The following is a 21,531-nucleotide window of genomic DNA, read 5'->3' on the forward strand; positions in this document are numbered from 1 at the left end:
AATTAATAAATTTTATATTTAATACTGATTAATAATTTTTAATTAACAGATATTTGGAACAAATATTTAAAAATAACAATACCAAAATCATTTGTTATTCAAAAAATTGTGGATTATGCATCTCTACTTTTTCCATAAACAAGCAAAACGCAAATGGCTCATTGTCACATTATCAAATACGGCCGTTATTAACGCATGCGTCAACCCGGCACTATTTCAATTTTATTAATCCCGGTTGAGTTGAGCTGTGACTGGTATGATGCATATACATTACCAAAAGGACTTATATTTGAATGATGCCGAGGTATCAGTGATTTTTTTTATAGAAAATTTTTTTTCACATAGCAATATAGCTTTTATTATTGTTTAGTTCATTGAAAATAGGAAAAGTTAACCGTATCCGCATCATATTGAAAACACGAATTGAAACCAAGGAAACAAGAAATTCATTTTGAAGCTCAACATAAGATCTGTTCGGACGTGTTCTCAGATCTTCTATTTCAGAAAACTTGCTTTATTAAATGCTTATCATTCGAATTGCACTAGGTACGAATTTAATAGTTTTATGATATTTTAAGGTAAATTTCTTAATATATAGATTTATTTTTAAGATAAACTTTTGTATATGACTGAATTTGGGAGAAGACGATTATTATCTATCATTTTGATTAATGTCAATAATATATTTCTCTATCTATATAGATATTGGTTAAAAAGGAAATTTTTTAATTAGCTCCTCTTGTTTAATGTTATTTACGATGTTGATGTGTTTCTTTTCAGTCCATATAGTTTTTGTAATTTTGCGTTTTCCTTTGTGAAATGTGATGGTATTTTAAGTGATAAATAATTGCTTTTGTTGTTAGTATTTGAAAGTATATGAAAATTAGCCAAATTTGGATTTATACATGTATTTTTGTATCTAACTTCAGTTTTTGTTATTTGGTTTTCTGTCATGTATTTTAAGTAGGATTACTTATTTTCATTGTCTATTATTAATTTGAGTGTCCGGTTTAAAAATATAGATTTTAAAAAGCTTTTCTAAGTTGATTAAACAAAATTTTTTTAAATCTAATTGTATTGTTAGATTTTTCCTGAAATAAAATCGAATATTTTATTTTGAAACATGAAATTGTCCTTTTAGATAATGCTTTTGTTATAATGGAATTGAAATAAAATATTAGATGATATTTTAAAAGCTGCATACATTAAACATTTTCTTTAAAGTGAAAATTGTATTTTAAATATTTTCAAATATTCAATTTCTTTACTGCTAAGCTTGAGATTACATCAGTTGAAAAAGTATTTTATGACATAATAGACTTAAAATGAATTGTACTTCCCTATTTTCTTCCTTCCCTCCCCCCTTGAAAAATGAAACACAAGATATAATTATGTATGTAGGCACAGAACATATAAAGAATTATTTTTAATTGTTACCTCTATGGATGAATGAATACTATTGACTGTTTGTAAAAACTGTATATTGTTAATATTTATTTTGTATAAATGATTTTCACAAGTTAAAAAAAAAAATCTGTAATGGTTAGTTATGTTCATTTTTAAAACCACTAATACAATTGCTGATATCTTGAAAATTATAAGCTGAAAGTTTTTAGTACAGTGATTCTTTAGTTTTTCATAATCTAAATAAAATTCATATATATATAATATAATAAGTGATGAAGTAATTTTCATTTTTATATGTTTATTTGCATTATATCTTTATTGCTATTTGAATTCAAATACAATATACTTTATAATTATATTCCTTCTGTTTAGTTTTCATTCTAATACTTCTTTTGTATTTTTTTAGGTGCATTTTATGAAAATTCCAGGAAAGGTTCATAAATCTGGGATACTAACTTATTAAGGCGTTCTTAATCAATGCAAAAAGAAGCAGATTAACTGAAATATTTATAATTCGTACTTGTGCATATCTTCTAGAATCATTTTCTTGATTTTTGTGAAGATTTTGACAAAGAATTACAGAAATATTCAGAACCTGCTTTCTTCAGTTTTCTGATAAAAGGGAAGAAAGAAACAAATATTCCTCTAAAAGTATTATGATTATGTAAGTAAAATTTTAATTTTTCATAAATATGTATACAGTACAATTTAGTCTCAATGTTCCACCCTTCCCCTCACTGCCATCTCTGTAATTCCTCCCTCTGCCATAATTTAGCATTTTTGTTTTATAAGTTTCAACTCTGCAACTCTTGTTGAAGTTTAAGAAATTTCATGGTACATGATAATACTGGTTATTCCTGTGATCTTTTGAATGCAAATATTGTAAGATGTTTTATTTTTGTGTGTAGATGTTAAATTAGATTGCTGTTATTTTCAAATTATTTACAATATGTCTCTTAGTAAATTTTATGCTGTAGTCAATCAGGGTTGACTATGGTATAATGATCAATCAGATTAGCCATGTGATTTCAGCTTTTGTCTTATAAGTGTATAAGCAATGTGTTAGTTTTAAGTTAATCCACTTGTCTATTAATTATTAAATTAAACCTTTAATTCTCTCCCTCCCCAACCCTAAATTGAAAAGACTCGGAAATGCCTTAAATATTTCGATTCCATTCTACTTACTGAGATGAATTTCTATGAACTCCATATGAATTTCACCCTCTCCTTTTTAATATGAAATTTATTATTTAGTAAAATTTTCCACAAGTCTAGTCAGCCAATCAAAACTGAAATTACAACCTCTAGACCACCTCTATGAATCACTTTCATTAAGGAAATGGAAGAACTGGTTTCATATAACTAACTCCTCCTCTCTCTAATTTGACAGTACCCTCTCTGCTCACTTCTACAGCTACAGCTTTTAACTAGTGGCGCCAAGATTCGCTTCATTCAAGGACAATTTATTGAATGCACCATGAACATAACTTCTGTTCCCTTTAAATTAAGCTCTTTTAGGAATATTTATCTCAATATTCTTACATGATTTAAAGAAAAATTAATAAAGAGAGTAATTATTTTGTAATAATGGCAATTCAACATTTTACCCTATTTCTAACATTTCATCATTGTGGTAATTTAAAAGGCATTCAAATATTAATAAGTAAATTATACAACTTTTCTAAAACTATGTTACATAAAATTGGTGCTTTTATATTCAGTTTATGTGTGAGTGATGTCTTGTGTCAGTATACAAGTTTGATTGCAACTATTGTTGTCAAACTAATGGAAGAATGATGTATTTTTTCTAATTAAAAATTGTTGGAAAATTTCAAATATTTTGAAAATTTAAATTGCTTTTGATAAATGATTTGTTAATAAAAATCTTCTTTAATTAATTAGGGATTTTGTTTTAAGTAGAATTTTTTTAATAAATTAATTTATTGTGCATTTATATTTAAAATTAAATGCCTGTTAGAATTTCTTTTGTACTATAGGCATTTAATTCATTGACCAATATTTTTATTATTTGGTATTGAGATTGCATAAGTTCAATACATGCTCATAAATAAAGTATGTAATAGTTTGCATAAATTCAATGCATGCTTATAAATAAAGTAAGTAATAATTAACTCAAAATCCAAAAACTAGACATTGGTTTTTATTGTAAAGTTTTCTAATGATTAATTATTTTCTATTCTTTTGTTATCTTATTCTATTTGATACAAGGTATTATAAAAAAATATATATCAACTAGAGACAAATGATATAATTCCATTTTCTTATAGCTTATTTGAGTATCACATTCATGAATTAATAGCTCAATGCATTCTATACAAATTGATAGAGAATGTAAATATTAAATAACAATTTTTTTGTACTATGAAATTTTATTTCCTTTCTTGTTTGAAGGTAGAAAGTGCAATTGACGAACAATGTCTTAATCTGATATTAAACATTATATTGTTTTGTCTTCCTTAAAACTTTGCATAATTATAAAACTAGACCAGAATAGCAGTTTCCTTGCCTCTTATTTATCAATTAGAGCTGTAATATTTTGGAAATAAGGTCTAAAATAAAGATTTTTCTTGTATGTAGGCCTGGTGCATATTAATTTGACATTAAGTGTCAGATATCCTCCTATTGATATAATAGTGAAGTTTCAAGATGAAAAGTACTAACTCAAATTTTGTTTTCTTTTTCTGTTCACGATTCAAAATCACTAAATCTGTTCTAAAGCATTTTGTGTTGTTAATTAAATAAACTTATTCATTGTTTAAAAGGGCCAACCACTACATCTGTGGATTTTGTTCATGCATAACTTCTCTGGTGATAAAAATTGAGGAAGAAAGAAACTAAATTTATGTTGCTGTAAATCCTATATTTTCTGTCAAAGAATGATACTAATTGGTATGAAAGCATGGTCCACAACATGTTTTATACCATTTACTTAATGCTTTTTTAAATAATAATTTTTCTTCTTGATAATCATCCACTTGTTTGCAAGAAAAGTATATGGGAAAATTTCCAACTCTCTTTTAGTGAGCAGCATTCTCATTTGAGGACAAATAAATTTTTACTTTTTTGGCTAAACTGAGTACATTCCTTTATTTCTTCATTGCTTTGTCTAGCATTTTAATATTTATTCTTGATTTTCTAAATAAATTGCAACTGGAGAATATATCGGACATTAGCTAAAGTGAAACTAATATAATTTTTAAGCATTTTCCTGCGATTCATTTTTTTTTTTTTTGGTAATACAAGAAAATGGGGGGGGGGGCTGCATTTTTAAATATTTTATTGGATTTCAAATACCTGTTAATAGTTTTAAAAGAATTTTCTGTCATTTTTTTCCTTTAAAGAAGTGAATTTCATTTTATAGTTATCTTAATCTTGATATTTAAAATAAAATAAATTTACTAAAATTGATGGTTTAAATTAATTTGAGCTTAAATGTGTTTACAAAAAAGATCTAGTTGATAAGTTAAATAATGAACTATTTGGGCATATATATATCGGTGTTGTTGATTTAATGAATTCTAATTTCCATATTCTCACTAATAAGTTCACAGTGGTTTTAACTGTCTGCATCAATTGCCATTATCTATTACATATAAATTGAGATATGTTTATGCATCTTTTATTTTTCTTATATAGATGATTCAATTATATCGAATGTTTTTATAATATATAAAAAATCTAAAGAGGTCAAAAATATGAAAAATAAGAATATTCATAATTAATTTTGAATTCTTAGTAATGAATTAATCAAGCTTCATTGCCATTTTGAGTAAGAAGGTGTTTTATACAACTGTATCAAATCTAATTTCGCTTAACAATGCACTTTTTCAGAATTAGTTGCAGGCAGAGAAATTGAAAACTGTTCATTCTTGTTCTCGGATAGCTTATCAATAAGAAAATGTTGCCAATTTTTTTAAAAAAAAGCTTGTCTTGAAATAATGACAAGTTTTCATTCCTTAGGAGATCATGTTGTCCAATAGACAAGTTATTGCCTTTTGTGTTATATGGATGTTTTTATGGACCTTATGTTATGGACTTTCACATATTACATTTAGACTTTCACATCTTTGCTGTTACCGTGCATTTCTCTGATATTTCAAGTCCATGGAAACACAATATCCTGCATTGCAGACTTTGCATAATAAAGTGAATATTTATAACTTGATTAATTTTTAATCCCTTAAATTGCAAATTTTTTTCTGGGCAACAGTCTAATTTTCTTAGTTTTATGAAGAGGGACTGGTGTAGAAAAAAATTTTCCTATAAAAAATAAGTTTCTATAAAGAGCATCAACTCATAATTTCTAGCAATTGTGTACAGGTTTTCATTGTCAATTTGTTAGGGGGAATTTGTTTTGAGCTGCACTCATCATTTCAGTGAAAGAGGTTTAATCATTTTAAACCTCTTCATTAGGCAATAACCCTATGATTAGGACAATGATTAAAAGCTAAAGGGTTTAATCATTGCTGTCATAAATAAATATGTGACTAAAATATTTAAATATAGACTTTTATCACATATTTTGGCCTGTGAATATGGAAAATTAAACATTGATATAAGAAATGAAAAGAATTGAGAGTAAATCATATTTATTATAAATATAAATGACATAGTGATTTTGTTTCTAAATATTACACTTATTTATTAACAATGATTAAAGATGTCTGGTTTTTATTGCTTTGAATTACTAATACATTTCTTTTCTGTAAGTATATTTCATGTTTTATCAAACAGTGGCATACCTACATAAAATGGTGTCTAGGGCAAATACAAAATCACCCCCCCCCCACACACACACACAATTTTTTTTTAATGTGAACCTTATTTTCTTTTATTTTTTGTACTGAGGATTGCATAAATTGAAAGTTCAATTAAATTTAAATAATATATTATTTCAGAATCAATATGATTTAAACATTACAAATAACTTGTTGTGGTTTATTGCACTTTACAAACCCACCAACAGTTATCTGTAAGGCACAAATAACTTAACAATAATTGTTGTATGTGGGCAGCCATTGAATATGAAATCTGTCATATGAATATTTCAAAAAAAGTTAGGAAAACCATTTTTATAATACCAGTTTAAAAAATGTTATCCTAAACTTGCACAGAAAATTTTCTCCATTTTAAATTGATGATTCAAAGGAGATCCAAATAAAAAAAAAATCAAATAATTGCAGTGTGGAATTTTTAATACATAGGTGAAATACAAATCAAAAAGGCTTCCTGTATATATTATACTTTAAAAAATATATGTATAATATCTGAAAATCTCTCAATCCCTTGAAAAGGATTATATAAACATATAATAATAGAATATACATTACTTTTTCATATTATAAACTCTGTTAACTCGAAGTTATATATATAATTAAACATTACATGAAAACTGTAATTATTGAAATAAATCCTTTAACTTAATGAAATTATTCGAAAGCCTTGGTAATTTAATATCTATAATGGTATGCAGAATTATTTTATACAGAGAATTTATTTAACAGAATTTACAGTTAATTATGTTTCATAATATATCTGGCACTCTGACAAAGTTAAAATACATCAAATGAAATAAAAAAACGTATACTATTTCATAAAAATATAAATTCAAAAATGAATTAAAATTAACATTTTATTGTCTTTGACATGTAAATTTGCACTAAAAAAATTTTACTTACATATAAAAAGATTTGCATTACTTCTGAAAAATTTTGAAGGGTTTTGATATTTTCCTTCTCTGCTGTTAACAGTGTTTGTGATTTCGTTGAAGTCAGTTTAAATTTAAAAGAACTAAATCACAAAGTCTTTTCTTGTTGTACTGATCTCTATGATATGAAAATAAATTCTTTAGTTAGCTAAAAGATCTTTTGCAACTTACACTTGATGTTGTTATAATCAAAAGTATCAGGAGTACTGCCTTACATAATTTAAAAATAAAGAATTAAAGAATGTGTGTGAATGGTAAAAATACTCAACTGCTGTTTGGTTATTGTATCTACATCTTAAATCATAGAATAGATTCATGTTGCTTATAATGATATGTATTTTTATTTCATCGGTCATTCAAAATACTTTTGATCTTTTCTGATTAATAGAGGTTTCTGTGAATGATCTTTCAGGGTTTTTTTGCATTTTTTCTGACCCTCGGGTTTTTCACTAATACCTCTATTAAGAAATGCTAGGAAATTCAGTTTTATTATAAGTTCTTTCCACTCACTATTTTATTATGATATAATGTATCAATCTGTCTGTTATATCAATCATGAATTACTTTCTAATATTCATGATTCAATTTTCACAAATGTAGGTCCCAATAATCTGTTTTACTTCCTAGATATTTGGATTTTCTGAAACACATATGATTCTCTAATTGGTAGATTTTGAAATTTATACAATCTCTTGCTTTACTATGGTCAATTGTCTGTTGCTTCTTTGAGAATGGAAAAGCAAATTTATTTCTTTTCACATAAATCCAAAAGATTTAAAATTTATTCTTTCCTTTTAATGGGGGGGGGAGCCTAAAGTTTTGTTATGAATTATTATTTTTTATTTTTTTAACTTGTAAAATAATCAGAAGCTCTAAGCCATAAGCTAATAACCTTAAGTTTCTTGTGAGCTATTAAACTTTTATTGAAAGTTTTAAATTTTCTCTTATTTTGTTTAAAACATTTTCAGTTTTTAAAGATCTTGGGAATAAAAGCTAATTAGAAACTTAATTTTCTTTTCAATACAAGTTGAATCCTCAATTTTGTGTGTACCACCTGAGTTCTGCCACTGTTAAAAAGTGGCATCTGTCACATTTTTTCTAAATTAAATTGAAGGAAGTAATAATAAGAAATAAAATTTAAAAAACAAGATTTTTCAAGACCAGTAAGTTTTTTGTTTTTTTTTTAACTTGATTGAACATAAGAAGATTACATGCAAAAAAAAGAAAAAAAAATTAGAAAATCTTGTAAAATTTAGAAAATTGAGCTAGGTGGTTTACCTACTAAGTAGTGTTTGTAAAATTTAGAAAAATTAAGTTGAAATTGTATTATTAGTGATTATGAAAATGTTTTTCCCAATCATTTTGCTGTATGGTTTAAATAAATATTGGTTAGATCCATTTTAAACATGTTAGATACAGAGATTTTTTTTAAATCAATTTCTTTTTTCAGCATTCCTTATGAGTTTTCAAGAGAAGCTGATGTTCCTCCAAGTACTAAAGCTGAAATTATGAGTCTTGGATTCCAAGCCTAGAGAATATTTTTGAAAGAGACAGTTGTATAATTTTTTACTTTTAGAATGGAAAGTGGCTAATTGGGTTATGGAATGTTTGGCCCATCTTCACATTGAGAAATCTTATTTATCTTACTACAACTCTGCCACATTCAAAGAAGGTAGAGATATCAGCGGAATAGCATCATCTGATGACTTCACTGATTGGCCTGAAAAATATGAAAGAGGCACTTGGCTGCAACAGGGAATCATTGATATAATCATGGTACTTTTGATAGCATATTTTCCCTATCCAATACTATACCAGTGGTAATTGTTATTGATAATTTTTATATTATCATAAGAGTATATTTTTTATAGGTTATGTAATCATAAAATCTCTGAATATATATATATATATTTCATAGTTCTGATGTATTTTTTAAAGTTATGTTTTTTCTTGTCTTTTTGTGGTAAAAAAATGACAGTTATATACCTATATATCATAAATAAAAGGATTTTCTTTATTTTTAAATTTAATATGCATTTTACTATTTATCGGAAAGTTAAAAGCACTCCCAATTGTAATAAAATAAATTGGATTATGTGAACTTTGACTTCATTTTTTTTTTCTGGTAGGCAACATATAGAAATGTTTTATTACTGGTTTTTGGAAAAAATTCTATTACATTTATCAAGACACAATTTCTACCCCCTCAGTAACGGGATAAAATGATAATACTAACTTGCATTGATTGTAATTTAAGATATTTATAAAATGATCAAAATTAGAGGATATTAACCACAAACTTTTTTTTTTATATATATTTATATGAGATCATCTACAATCAATCACTTATTTCATTAAATTAACCCATGCTTTTTAAATTATTGAAAGATTATTTAAGTAATTAATATAAAGAATGTTTAAACATTTGAAATATAATTTGAATAATTACAGATTATATGTTGTTATATTATGGGTAATATTAAAAGCAGAGTTTCTCAATTTAAGGACCAGACTCCATTAATAAGGTATGAAAATTGAATGGTGGGAGTAATTTATTATCTGATCTTGGATCAAAACAAGAAAGTTTGTCTCAAAATAATCATTGTGTAGCTTCAAAATGAGCTCTTAAATCCAAGCATAATTTCAGCAGAAAAAATATTAGCAATGTAAAGCAATTTCAGGAAATGGATATCGGCTGAGAGTAGAAAAAAGTTATTGTGATTGCTGTATATTTCTGAATATAAATCAAGAATACATTATTTTCTTCAAAGAATTTACCCAAAATTTAAAATCATGTTTAAATTGAAGTACAATTTTTTCAAGTGAAGATTTTAAAATTACATATTATTTATATATTACCTAATTATTATTTTCATTTACCTAATTATATTAATATTTATATAGTTAAAATATTATCATAATAAAAAATATTTAAATTATAAATCTTTAAGAAAGAATTCTAATAATAATTAGTCACTTGTTTTGGAATTCCGCTAGACTATAAATATTTTATTATTATTATATAGTATTATATATTTTCTCCTTTTTTAATTTTATGTGTAATTAAATGTGATTTGTATGCAAATTTTGGTTATAAATTTGATTACTTTCAGCATAATAAAGTGAAAGACTTCATCACAAGATAGAACATTCAGCACGAGGAGCTGCAATACTTTATGAGAAAGTATACATCATCACTGGAACAATATTTCATCATGAAAGGTTTGATGTTAAAAAGTGTTGAATTCTCTCTTATTAAATACTAGCCGCCTTTGGCGACCAGCCGGTTCGCCAATCTTAATGTTCGTTAAAATTTTAATAATTAAATATTTTATAATATTTCTAATTTAATAGCTTCTTCATTAAAATATTTTAAAACTTCAAATTTTGATTGTCATAAAATTCATTCATAATATTATAAAGGCCTTCAGTCATAACGTAATATTTATCTCTCATTTTCTGTTAGCACCCGTAGAATTTATGCTTTAAATTAAAGTGGAAAGAATTAATCTTCAATTAATATAATAATATTTTTTACTGACACAAAGCATTTTTTTTTTATAATCTGATTACTGAAAATAGTCACTCAGCGTTTAAACTTTATGGGCACTAAAGAATATCTTTTTTAATTTATGTAATATCTCAAGAGTTTGTCAACAAAATTTTCTTAGATTCATTATGAGCAGATCGATTCATTAACAATGTTTAAATTTAAATGCATCAAACACTAATAAAATAAAACGAATCGTTTAAAATAAACGGTTGAAAACAGGTTTTAAGAAAACTACTTAAAAAACGATGTACTTAAAACTATAAGCATATACAAAAAATATATAACTAACATAAATACAATTTACTTACAAAAGCATGCGACTAACTCAAAAATAATTTAAATCATCCATTGATAACGGTTGTCATGGCAACAATCAGAACAGAATGCGCATGCGTGAATTTTCTTCCCCAGTTACGTAACGCAAATACGTGATTTTTTCTACGCCAGTTGGGGTAACGCTATGCGGATTAGAAATTTTTAATTTCCTTTATTCTGTTTTATTTTAATTCAAAAGTACTTCAGAATGAATCTGAAAGATCGATTCATTAGCAATGTTTAATTTTAAATGCATCAAACATTAAGAAAATAAACAGAATCGAGTGAAATAATCCGCCGAAAAATTTTAACCCTAGCCTCATTACTGTTGGGAGAAAAAAAATTGAAGCCTTTCTCATTTGGCGGTGGGGAAAATGGAAGATTTTTTTGGCGGGAAAGTTAGTTTTTAATTAATAATTAAAATTCTAATTAAAAATTCGAAAAAAGGAACCCCAGGTGCACATTCCCAACCTCCAAGGTATACATGTACCAAATTTGGTAGCTGTAGGTCAAACGGTCTGGCCTGTAGAGTGCCAACACACACACACACACACATTGAGCTTTATTAAAAGTATAGATTAACACTATAATTATAAAAATTCTGAAATATTTATTCTTGAAAACAATAAAATCATATTTTTATTTATAACTATCTGCCTTTGGCGATCAGCCGGTTTGCCAGTATTAATGATCGCTTAAATTTACGGTAAATTGTTTTATGTAACATGGTCCCTTAATAGCTTTTTCTGCGAAATATTTTTAAGTTGCAGATTTTGACATACAATTCAATCATACTATTATGTAGGTCTTAAACAGTTCTGTTCATTGTAGTACTTATCTCTCTCTTTAATTTTTTGTCAGCATCCATAAAATTTCAACTTTAAATTAGAGTGGAAATGTTAAACTGCAATTAATATAAAAAAATTTTTTATTAAACCAATCATTTTTTTTTTAAATATGAAAATTGAAAGCAGAATCCTTCGGCATTGAATTTGTATGTGCACTGCAGAATAATTTTCGTAATTTATATAAAATTTCAAAGAATTATTGAACAAAAATTTCTCTGCTTCTTCGTAAAATTCAGTTTTTAGTTTTAATTTCAAAATATTTATATGATGTAAATAAAAATATTTGATTTTATTTCAGTCAAAATGTACTTAAGAAAAAATAATGAATTTTAAATTCTACATAGTTCTTTTGTCATAAGAAATCCTATGCTGTGATATACTCTCAGTACTTCAACTTTTAAACAAATAAATGAACGTTTCTATCTTCTGCAATCAAATCTGACCGATTTACGAAGTTTTTATATATAAATTTTAGAGCAATCAACATTTTCATAATCATAGGCCAATATCACTGTCGAGAAATCCTGGCAGATGATGGGCGCTTCTTTGAGACAGTCGATGAAGTTGTCTAAAATCGCCAGTTTTTTTAGAAGAGTGATATCCGAATTTCAAAAATTAGCCAGTTTTAGTGATTGATTTAATTCATTGAAGTTCAACAATTTTTATTTAAAATATTGGTGTCCCAAGAATATTTTGTGATGGGAGCTGATTAGAGTGATTATCCTATATATATTAAACCATGTTCACCTTACATTAAACTGTTTATTTAATTATTAATATAGATATTGTAAAAGATCATAGAAAACTTTTCCTCCATTTATTTTTTAGAAATTATTATATTTAAATTTTTTTTACTTCATGCAGACACGTGCTGAAAATTGCACTTTTATATATTTATAAATACACTTTTATGTATTTTTCAGAAATCAGCCAATTTTAGTGATTGATTTAGTTGATTGGAGTGCAATCCTTTCCATGTTAAATATTTTTGTCTAAAATCGCCCTTTTTATTTATTGTATGGTGAGATTCAAATCTTCATAAATCAGTTAATTTTAATGATTGATTTAGTTGATTGGTGTAACTTTTTTTTATTTAAAATATTAGTATATCAAGAATATTTTGTTAAAATGACTCACAAAGCAGAGTGTGAAAAAATTTAAAACTTGTAATTCATCAATGCATTTATTGACTCATGTTACATAAAATATAATTATTTACATCATTTACACCATTTTAACAATACTAAATAGTATATATGTCTATTACTGAAGATTTATAAATAAGACACTGGGCCCGAATTTGAATGGATATCCTGTATATATTAAACCATGTTTACCTTAAATAAAGCAGATTTATTGAATTAATAATATAGATATTGCAAACGATCATAAAAAAAACTCCCTTTCATTTATTTTTTAGAAAATATCACATTTCCTATTCATTTCATTTCATACAGTGACGTGCTGAAAATTACATGTTTTTAGATTTAATTTGCAGAGGTTATTTTTTAATCACAGATTTTGTAAATGTGATCTCAACACGTGGATAAACGCTAATATTTTCCCATTGATGTGCTCTTGCAGATTAATTTTTTTTGTGCGAAATATAATGTTGAAATATATGGTTAAAATATTTCTTTAAAAATTCGTTAAAAATCGAAACTTAATTTATAGGTTAAATCATTGGTATCATTAGAAAGATAATTTTTTGAGCTTTAAAAATCAATTGATGAAAAATGTAAAAATCAATTTTGTGCTGTCATAGTTTCGGAAGTTATTTCGGAAAAACGCTGACATTTCGCTTATTTTTCAATTCATTAAAATTCTAATTAAAAATTTTAAAAAATCGCTCTGAGGTGCACATTTTCGGCCTCCAAGGTATACACATGCCAAATTTGGTAGCTGTAGGTCGAACGGTCAGGCCTGTAGAGCGCCAACACACACACACATTCAGCTTTATTATAAGTATAGATTAATGAGGAATTTGGTACAATTGCTTGCTTGCTTTTAAAAATGTAAAATTTCAGTATTTTACTGGGATTTTTATAACTTGTAGGTTTAGAAATTCTATTTTAGAATACTAAATTAAGCACTTTTGTGTAAGTAGAAAATATGTTGATTGAATCAAATTATTAAACTTTTGGATGACAGGCAGTTATATTAATAGCATATTTTTAGGATCTCACACTCAAACATTTAAGCTGTATAGTGGTGTGTTGTGGTTTTCTAAGGAACTGCCCGGTTTTAAATGCACTATTTTTAATCTTCACAAACACAGCTACACTACAAAATTCACAAACACTTACTACAGAAAATTAGGTTAAAGAACAGGTGCTGGAGGGATTCCACGGTTTCCAGCTGAAAGCATTTGGCGTTAGCGCAAGGATAGCGCATGGGGAAAAAGTCGACCTCAGGGTGCAGGTCTGCCGTTGAACTGGTTGTCTTCTGCAAAACGCCACAAGAGGGCGCTCTCTGCTCAAGGGGAAAAAAGAGATGCAACAATTTCCCACGACGTCCCGGCAAGGAGACAGAATTTGAATTGTCTGGAGGTCTATTGGTTCCTGAGAAAAAGGATTTAAGCTTTGGTGGTCGGCCTCTTTTGCGAATCAGATGCTGTGGTGTATCCGCTTCCATGTTTTGACTGTACGAACGTGGAGCTGAGGTATGATATGTTCCTAAAGAGTTGGATGGATCACTTGGGCTAGCAATTTCATAGGTAGTTGGAGAACGCTGCGTTAATATGATGTATGGACCATCTGGACGTGGTGAAAATTTCGACGTTTTACGTTTAAATTTGTTACTAATGGAGTGTGATGTTACCCAAACCTTATCACCCGGAGAATAAAATACTTGCTTCTTGTTTTTGTCGTAATATATCTTCCTTCTGTCTTGTTTCATTTCTATCCGTTCCCTTAATTCGTTTATGATGTTTGCAGACCTTTTGAGATAAGGTGTTATCTCGAGTACAAAATTGTCATTCTCGACAACTGCTTTGAAATCTCGTAGATCATCAACAGTCCTTTATTCTCTTCCGAATCGGGGGAATGCAGGTGTATGGCCAGTGGTATCACAAACTGCGGTGTTCATGGCGAAACGAATCATTGCCAACTTCGAATGCCAGTTTCCGTGATCGTCTCCAACCAATATGGCCAGTCGAGGCTTTAAATCTCTATTCTTCTGCTCTAAAGGATTCGATTGAGGAAAATAAACAGGAATGAGATTTTGGCTAATGTTGAGAGTGCAACACACCTGTTGAAGAACGGCGCTGACGAATTGAGACCCATTGTCGCTAATGGTTCGTCTGGGAATTCCATGTCTCAGGAATACGTTTCTCAATGAATATAATGGCACACTCACTTGCAGTTGCTTGAGATAATGGAAATAGTTGAACCCATCGGATTGCACAATCCTCAATTATAAATACCGATTGCTTACCATTTTCAGTCTTTGGCAATGGACCAAAAAGATCGATCGAGATTATCTCAAATCTTTGAGAATAGACTTGGGTTCGCAGTAAACCAGTTGGCTTCTGGTTGTTGGCTTTATATTGGTTGCATTCTGGACAGTTTTTTTACATAATCATTTATGTATTTTCTCATACCAATCCAATAGTAACGTCTAGCAATTCTTTGAAACGTACCTTCTTCCCCCATAATGATTGGCCATCGGATCATCATGGTATTTATCCGTTATAGAATCACGTTCTGAAAAAGGAATTACAAGTTGTGCCTCTTCGGAATCAGCATCTGGCAAATATCCGTAAAGAACATATTCATTAAAAACCCATGTTCTGTCTAGTTGGCATAATCTTCTGTTTTCTGAGTAGATTCGAAACTGTCAATAATCATTTTCAGATTTTCATCAACAAGTTGGGCTTCACGCATGTCTTTAGCACTTCTGACAGGCAGGTCAAATATGGCTATGTTACACACTTCATAAGGAGATTCTTTCTCATCACATACAGGTCTACTGAGCATGTCTGCAACTACATTAGCCTTTACAGCAACATACAAAACTTTCAGGTTGAAAGCTTGAATTTCTAGAGCCCATCGAGCAAGTCGTCTCGTTGGAGACTTTAAAGTTAAGAGCCATCGTAAAGGTTGGTGATTGGATGTCATAGTGATTTCAGAACCTTCTAAATAACCACGAAATTTCTTTAAAGCCCAAACAACAACCCGAGCTTCCCGTTCTGTTGTTGAATAATTGCGTTCTGCTTGAGTGAGCAATCTACTTGCATATTCGATTGGATATTCTTCTGATCCGATACCGTGAAGTAAAAGAGTTTCAAGTGCATAGTGGCTTGCATCAATCCGGATTAGGGATTGCAATACCGGACCAAAATTTCAATACCGGTATTCGGTATTTTTTAAATCTTAATACCGGGATACCGGTATTAGAAATTTCAGAGAAAGAAAGAAAACACAGGTGTTTCTTTGTTTTATTTGCCAGTTTTGTTAGAGAGTGTAAATATCACAAAAAATAATTTGAAACATAAATTATAACAGTATATAATCACAAAAAAGTAAAGGAACATCTTGTTTATTTAAATCACAAAAAAAGTGTAAATATCACTATTCAGTCTGTGGTACTATTACAAATTTTTGAAATGTGATCTTAAAAACATAATGCATCAATTGTACTGTCATTAAGCCTGAAAAGTAATTTTGTGTAAAAATGACCAGCTGAAAATGCTCTTTCGGCATCTACGCTAGCTGGTGGTACCGTTAGCAATGCGCGATATATTTTTTTTTCAAGTATTTACCTCTAAATCCCTCATCTTCAAATAAATCGATTTCTCGTCGGATGGTTTTGGATATAGCTGATTTCTGTATTGTATTTTGGTTCGTTAAATTTTTTTTTATTTATCACTAATTCTAATTTTTGTTCAAAAGACAATTTCTTTTCACTATCGACAGTAGTGACATCATAATCTTCGATAACTGAACCAAATTCTGAATGTGGATAGGTTTGTGGGTAAAATGTTTTAAGAAAATTTACTCTAAACTTAAATCAGATTTGAATTGGTTATTTTCTTTTCTTTTTCATTTTTAAAATCATTATAATTATTTAAATACCATAAGAAATTTTCTATTTCGGTATGCTTTCTACTGTGCGATTTTTCAATGTAATATATAAATCTTTAGATAGTGATGTGTGCTGTTCTCTCAGTGACTGCAACATGAAATTTATTGTTGCATTAGCTGTTAATAAATTAGAATCTCTCCGACATAACGCCTCAATAGTCAGTTTTATTGGAAGTAGAGCTGATATAGTTCTGGATATTAAGTCGAATTCACTATCTGAAAAATTAATTTACAGGTTTAAGTCGATTATTGTTTTTTGGATTGGATTTCTCAGTTTCAAAAATCGTTCCATCATTAGGAGTAAACTATTCCAACGTGTTTTAGAATCTAATATTAACATATATTCTATTTTATTTTCAGTTAATATATATTTTAGTAATATATCCTTTTTTATAAGGGAACATTTAAATATCTTAACAATTTTTCGAACTTTATAAATTATATGAAGCAATACTTGATTTGTTAATATTTTATCCTCATTAGCAATATCTTCTTCAACAATTAAATTGTCATTATCTTCATTGTCAATATCACTCTCACTCTTACTCTCTTCAAAGTTGGAATCCGAAGTTTCTATATCCACAGTATTTGGATTCTTCTGTTCTTTATTTATTTATTTGGTATAATACATCTATTACTCCTAATTGAATTCCATGTGCATAACACAACTGCTGATTTGCACCAATCAACTTTGCAACTTTTTTTGTAATTGGTACTCCATCAGTCGTTATGTATACAATATTTTCTTTCAGGGATAATCCATGTTTCGCTAATTTATATTTAAGCAATTAATTAAGCCATTCATTAGTTAATTAATTTCGCCCGTTAGGGAGACATAAAAACAAAAACGTATGCTATTTTGTCATGTTGGCGATCCCTGAACAATTTTAAAAATTTCTAGTAAATACCGAAAAACCGGTATTTAAACTTGTGAATACCGGTATTACAAAATTGTACAAATGGCTCAAAATACCGGTATTCGGTATTCCGGTATACCGGTATTGCAATCCCTAATCCGGATAATGTATGGCTTGGTGCCATTAGCTTGCTTCAATACTGGGGGTATTGTAAGGCACTTTTTAAAGGTTTCGAATGCGGTCTGCTGGGGAAATCCCCAATTCCAAGGAGATTTCTTTTTTGTGAGGTCACTGAGGGGCCGTGAAATCTCGGCAAAATTTTGTATGTATCTTCTGAACCAGGAACAAGTCTGTAGAACGATTGGACCTGTTTAACATTCTGCGGAGGTGCAATGCTCTGGATAGAGGTAATTTTCTTAGGATCAATTTCTATTCCTTTCCGAGTTATCCCAAAACCTAAATACTTCACTTTGCAGGATGCAAAGCAGCACTTCTCGCGGTTGGCTTGAAGTTTGAAGAGAATTAGTCTTTCAAAGACACATTGCAAGTCTGAGAGGTGATTTTCAAATGTCTCTGACAAAATGAAAATGTCATCTAGGTAAGTGAGAGTAAAGATATCTTTCTGACCATTGCGGAAACGGTCTATTAATCTTTGAAAAGTTGCCGGTGCATTTCTGAGTCCAAGTGGCATCCTTTTGAAGCGGTATGTTCGAAAAGGACAAACAAGCGCAGTTTTGTCTTGGTCATCTGGATGGATCTGGATTTGTCTGGTCATCTTTACTTGATGATAACCGGCTTTCAGATCAATTGCTGACATGAAAGGGGTCGGCTTTGCCTCATGTAGAAGATCGTTTATTCGTGGCAATGGATAAGAGTCTGGAACAGTGATGGAATTCAATTTCCTGTAGTCTATACAAAGTCTCATGGTACCGTTGGCTTTTGGAATTAGAACCACTGGAGAGGCATATGGTGACTCGCACTCTTCAGTAATTCCTTCAGCAAGGAGTCGATCAATTTCTTGTTTCAACGTTTCTTTTTTAGTTGCAGACATCCTATATGGTAATACGGTGATTGGGAGATGATCACCAGTATTGATTCGATTGTCGATGAAAGGAGCTGGTCCTCCCCTTTATTGGAAGTATTTCTCGTACTGTTTGAGCAGGGAATTCAATTTCATCCGTTGTTCGCTCGAGAAATGGGTACCCTCACTTCCTCGAAGTTGATAGGGATGGAATGCAACATCTACAACCAGGAGAGACTTAATATCAGCTGGAGGTTCAATAAAGTTAAACAATTGGTGAGGAGCTTCTGAGAAATACCAAAGTCCTTTCTGGAGATTCAGGACGATACCTGCGGCTCTCAGAAAATCTGTACTGAGAAGAGCGGTTTTCCTTGGAATTCTTCAAGGCTATAAGTTTTGTGGGGATAACTTTTCCTGCTACACCAATATCTTCCGTCGTTGTGAGTATATCTGTTTTTTTTACATGCCCATCGGCTAGGGCCATGTCAACAATACTATTTTCGAATCTTCGTCCATTAAAATGATAATCGGATGTCATACTTCCGTTTTAATGTGAGTGCACGATACATGATCTTACCTAGATATTCGACTATGTAGGATTAAAATCACTGTTATCAAATCAGTGCTGAATTAAGTTAATTAGTAATGTTACATTTTTCAGGCTCATTTGTATTCTAAGGACACTTAAATAAAAATTCTTTAATTGTACGAATTTAACAAAATATGATTTGAATTTATAAATATATTGTAACAGCCGAGTAAACATATCTGAAAGCAAACTTCAAATTCTTTAAATGAATAGTTATGAGAAATGTGAATGTTATCTAAATGTGCTGTGTACTTAAACTAATTCGAATAAACTTGTTAAGAGGAGAAATCTACTTTTCTTATCACAGAGAAAGAAAAGTTTGTGACATTTATGATTTAAAATAATGTTTTATTCAACAGTATAAACTCAGTCATCTCATATTTATAAAATAATGCTAAAAATTGTATTTGCTAAATTTGAACACCTGTGATATATGGCCTTTTCTTATCTGCACAGGTTTCATCTACTATAAACTGCATTTCAAACTGCATCTATGAAGAAAAAGAAATTCCTGTCCACCATGTTAAAGAATTCTGCCTCATAGTACGTTAGAAAATAAAAGAATTGGCTCCTCACTTTGAAGCAGAATGGCCCAGAAGAGTAGTTTCCAAACCAATTTCCTGAGTAAGACCATTGCCATTATCAAGGACATATATGTTGATCAACATCTTTTTTTCACTTCATTTCTGAAATAATCCTGTTAAAAAAATGAATGTTCTCTGCTAGGGTAACATTGCTAAATTTTTCGTGCTTTGTGTAATAAGATTTCTTTCCAATAATGAATATGAAGGTGTTATTATGGAAAGGGATCAAAATATTTTATTTTATTTTTTAAGTATGTATTATGCAGTATTGTAAATCCATTTGTCAAAAGAAAATAAATGATGAAAATGTATCTGTATGATTTTTATTTTTAATTAGAATTGCACAATTTGAATGTAATCCTAATATGACTATGTAAACCAAATAATAATTATGAAATGACTGGAGCCTTAATGAACAATATAAATGATTATATATTGTTACAGAAATCAGTTCCACTAATTCCGCAAAGTCAATATGTTCGCTTTGTAGTCAGTCTATGGTGTAATACACAGTCATCCAGCTTCAATAATAAATGATAACATTTATTAACACATATATACAGCCGTGTATGCACACAGCAATACACAGTAGTACAAAAGTAGTAACCGGTAGCTAACCACAGCACACAAAGGGGCCAGACAGAACTCGGCAGGAGGAGGGAATCTACGTATCTGTTCTTTACGGTTTTTGCTATTCTCCACTGTCTCGTCATTTTAGCTGTATCCAGCTGCCGACTCACTACTATGGCTATTCCACACACGATTCGATGCTTCTTAAAGATTTGACGCGAAGCTCAATCGCTTGAGCTCCATTCAATGCGTGCGCTTCGCTGAACTGATCCAACTAATTCGTTAGGCAACTCTGTAGTACTGTCTTTGGCTTGGCCTACCGGTCTTTTATTGTTTTATGGTTACAGAAGGTTCTCGAACAATCAAGCACATCTTGGCTTCTCTATTGGTCCTATCGCCATAATTCTTGAAGATTCTAGTATCATCCATTTAGTGGCCAATCCCGGGGTTAATTTACCCGGCATTCAATAGAGCTGATTCTAAAACTGTCTTTACTACGATAGAACTAATTGCATTGGAAAGCAACATTACAAATTTGTAACATTATATAACGATTTGCTACTTTGAAGTGAAGTTAGCCAAATGATTCAAATTATTTATTTAAGATGCTATAACAACAAATCTGTTAATTTTGATATAATCATTAGATATTATTTAACATGAAAAAATTTGAAAGCCAGGGTCGAACTAAACCTAATAAATACCTGTAGGCAATTTAGATCCCTTCCATTCTTCCACTGAAATTTCCAAAAAAAAAAAAAAAAAAAAATCGGATTCTTTACTCTCAATTGAAACAATTTCTAAATGGTAAATGTTAAAGCAGGGTGTATTAATAAAATATTGAATTAAAAATCACTTTCGGGACGGTAGATTTTTAATATTTCATTCATTAAAAATATTATGGTTTTAAAAATGATATATTTTACTTAATAAAATGAAATCCATAAAACTTTTGCTCACAATACTCTAGCACAA

At 29.2% G+C, this 21,531-nt stretch overlaps 1 long non-coding RNA gene across 1 annotated transcript; it reads left to right on the forward strand.

The window, feature by feature from the left end:
- Nucleotides 1-296: 296 nt before the first annotated feature.
- On the forward strand, nucleotides 297-20,257 carry LOC129957335 (uncharacterized). The gene is made up of 5 exons (XR_008782753.1): nucleotides 297-546; nucleotides 1,814-2,071; nucleotides 8,586-8,911; nucleotides 10,249-10,357; nucleotides 19,859-20,257. It is a non-coding gene; the product is annotated as an uncharacterized LOC129957335 (long non-coding RNA).
- Nucleotides 20,258-21,531: the final 1,274 nt, after the last annotated feature.

Source organism: Argiope bruennichi, chromosome 11 (genome assembly GCF_947563725.1).
Source record: "Argiope bruennichi chromosome 11, qqArgBrue1.1, whole genome shotgun sequence".
Taxonomy (NCBI): Eukaryota; Metazoa; Arthropoda; class Arachnida; order Araneae; family Araneidae; genus Argiope; species Argiope bruennichi.